This window comes from Zalophus californianus, chromosome 9 (genome assembly GCF_009762305.2).
Source record: "Zalophus californianus isolate mZalCal1 chromosome 9, mZalCal1.pri.v2, whole genome shotgun sequence".
In the NCBI taxonomy this organism is placed as follows: Eukaryota; Metazoa; Chordata; class Mammalia; order Carnivora; family Otariidae; genus Zalophus; species Zalophus californianus.
The window spans coordinates 131,382,404-131,385,990 of record NC_045603.1 but is presented as its reverse complement, the minus strand read 5'-3'; the positions used below and the strand labels follow the sequence as shown (position 1 = coordinate 131,385,990).

At 38.7% G+C, this 3,587-nt stretch overlaps 1 pseudogene; it reads right to left on the bottom strand.

The window, feature by feature from the left end:
* Positions 1 to 1,557: 1,557 nt before the first annotated feature.
* On the bottom strand, positions 1,558 to 2,925 carry LOC113922737 (annotated as a pseudogene).
* Positions 2,926 to 3,587: the final 662 nt, after the last annotated feature.

The window sequence follows — 3,587 nt, the reverse complement described above, 5'->3', positions numbered from 1 at the left end:
GCAAGAGGATATTTTGGAACACACCTCGTTTGTAATTTACATTCAGTAATGTAACCCACAAAAGCAACTCTTCCTCATAAAACTGCATGCGAAGATCAAGATTGAGATTCACCACTGGTTTTAAACTTCAGATTGATAAAATGCTATAAGGACCCTTGAGAGTAATGATTAGGATAGTATACACAAAGATGTTTCATTTTCACTAGGGAACATAGTTCCTATTTATTGTAACATTTAATCATGTATTTTCTTGTTACATTTGGAAATAAACTTTGCCAACATGACAGAGCAATAAACCAATCACTTAGAGTTATCCTCTAAGGCTTTGAGGCTTTATAAGACAGAATGTACTTCTCAAATCCAGAGAAGATAAAACAGAAAGAAAAAATTCTTGAATTGTTTGGATCACATTTCCTTTCCCTTTCCACTGGTGATAGTGGTGCCCTGATAGATAATTCTATCTAAAACATAAAGAATATGGAATTAAAGGACCTTAATATTGATGTTTATTATGGGTATCTGAACTTGAGTAGCTATGTCACTTCTGGATCCTGGGATAGTTTAAGACAGACACCCTAGCATGCCAAATTAGGATTTTAAAAAATTGGTATTACATCTCTCACAATGGGTGCTAGTGCTTGAATCTTTCCCAGCAAGCTCCAAAATTAATTCTGGATAAAGACTGTATAGAAATGAGAAAAAAAATCCTTCCCTCATGTGACAGGTGACAGTCCTCCAGTTTTTGCTGCCTGACTTCATTTTCACTATCAAGAAATTGAGAATGTAGCTAGCTTACCACAACATTCTTCACATTTACATGAGAGAAACGTAATGGGAGGAATCTTCAAATGTTTCTCCTGTGAAAACTCCACATATAGTAACTATGGTCTTTTTCCCATGTTTATTACAAAAAGAGTAAGGAATACAAAATCATTTACATACATACCAGTGTCAGGAAAAAAAATAAAAAGAAAACAATCTTAAGAACAATGGGTAGCAAGTACTGTGGTATATCACTCAGGAATCCAGGGGATTCCCAGAGGACAATTCTTGACATTCCTCTGTCCAGTTATTCTGGTAAAGGGAGAAATGCAGTGGTCATGACCTGAAAAATGCTGGGTGACCAGAGGCTCATCTCCCCAGGCAAGCCACACAGACCAGCAGAGGTGGTCTCCATGAAAATTCTACCTCTCCCTCTGCCCATCCTGATTTCTTCATTCTCTAATAAGCCAACTGTACTTCGACTGAGAGTCTGTTTCATAGGAACCTGACCCACCAAGCAAAATGGTGGTTACTAACTGGCACTTGCGTGATGATGGATGAAACACTGTACATATTCTTTCTTTTTTTTTAATAGTACAAGAAGCTTTACTGACTACAGTGCAAGCTAAAGTGAGAAGAAACAATCATTTAAAAACATCAGAGACCCTTACAAAGCAAAGGTTAAGAAATAAATCAAGACTCTTGTTGAGCTGTGCCTGGAAAGAAGAATAGACCTCCTTCACTTCGATCCTTTGGTTCTTGGTATTTCCACTGGATGTAGTCAAAGACGTCTTTCTACTTTGGTTCTTGGTATTTCCACTGGATGTAGTCAAAGATGTCTTTCTCACCATCCGCTGGCAGAGGTTCTTCAGAAACTCCAGTGACTCCTCAGGGATGGACTGTGTATTCCTCATTGTGAAGCCCTTTTTTAAGGGCATGAGCTCTCATATTCTTATTGAAAATATCACTCCCAGTGAAACAGAGAACACCACAGTACTTCTGATCCTTGGGTATCAACCTTATATCAATTCTCCTTTGCGGATACTCCTTATCATCATTTTTACTGGGAAGCTGGCAAACACCTGAACTTTGTTTCACCTTTTGACACAGCATCTGTAATAAAATGGACCTTCTGTAACTGCTCCACAACATGATGTAACAGCTTTGGCTGTTTAGTGGTTTCAGAAGTAAAGTTTGGATCGATCAGAAGAACATCCATGTCACCCATGGACTCTGTACCTCTGCGGAAACCCACTGCAGACTGTAGCAAGGAATTCAGAATTCAGTTTTTAAACTTCAATAAGTACAATGGCTTACACTTGTCACATTTCTTCAGGATGAATTCTTTTCTCAAATTCCTCAAAATATTTCAGCCCAATTCGCGGATAATGGTTCCACTTAGCTTCGTTTTTTTTTTAATTTTTTATTGTTATGTTAATCACCATACATTACATCATTAGTTTTGGATGTAGTGTTCCATGATTCATTGTCTGTGCATAACACCCAGTGCTCCACGCAGAACGTGCCCTCTTTAATACCCACCACCAGGCTAACCCATCCCCCCACCTTCCTCCCCTCTAGAACCCTCAGTTTGTTTTTCAGAGTCCATCGTCTCTCCTGGTTCATTTCCCCCTCTGATTTTCCCCCCTTCATTCTTCCCTTCCTGCTATCTTCTTCTTCTTCTTCTTTTCTTAACATATATTGCATTATTTGTTTCAGAAGTACAGATCTGTGATTAACAGTCTTGCACAATTCACACCACTCACCATAGCACATACCCTTCCCAGTGTCTATCACCCAGCCACCCCATCCCTCCCATCTTCATTTTTTTTCCTGAGATCTTCTAAGGCTTTAATTCCTGCATCTACAAACTTCCTTGCAGCAGATGGACCAATGCCATTAACTCGAGTCAGGAAATTGACGGATGAACTTGTATCATCCTGCTGAATCTTTCCCAGCTTACACAATTTTCCAGTCACTAACAATTCATCAATCTTTTCAGCAACTTTTGTTCCTACTCTAGGCAATTTCTTAGCTTCTGCTCCACATTTTATTTTGTATGGGTACTTTGCTATCACAGATGCTGCTTTTTCTGTAAGCATTGTACTTGTGGATGGCCTGGTTCACATTCTTCTCGAAGTCTGCGAGTTCTGGGAGCATCTGGGTGATTTCCCATTGAGCATCTCTTCCATTTGCTCATGGTCGCCTGCCCAGGAACCAGGCCCCTCTCCCAGCTTTAAGGAGGGGCTGACTTTTGGGGAGGGGTGGCAGACCAACCCCAGCAAAGCCAGCACAACCCACTGAACAATGGCTGTCTCTGAAAACATTGTACATATTCTTATTACTGATCAAAATAGGTAAGAAGTATTAATGAGAGGACCTCTGACTACAAATTTCTGCCTTTTACAATAAGGTCCAAACTTCCCCTTTTGCAAAAGAGATAATTAAGGCCTAGAAATAAAAATAACATATATATTTTTTAACCTCACCAAGTAAATTAGAGAAAAATTAGAACTTTTTTTTTTTTTGGTCATTTGTAAACTTCTCTTAATCCTGTTTCCATGAGTAGAAATTCTCAAATCTAACTGCAGCAGAATCACAGACAAGAGTTTTTTAGTTTAGTTGTTTTTTTTTTTATTGTAATAAAGATTTCCAGGCCCACCCCAAACATATTGAACTGGATTCTGTTGTGAAAGTTTCCACCAGAATATGTATTTTTAAAAAGTTGCACAAAAATTTCTGATGACCAGATAAGTTTGGGAAATGTGATACAGAGAATCTAAGAGCTTACTAGTTTTCTAGGGCTTCCTTAACAAAGTACCACC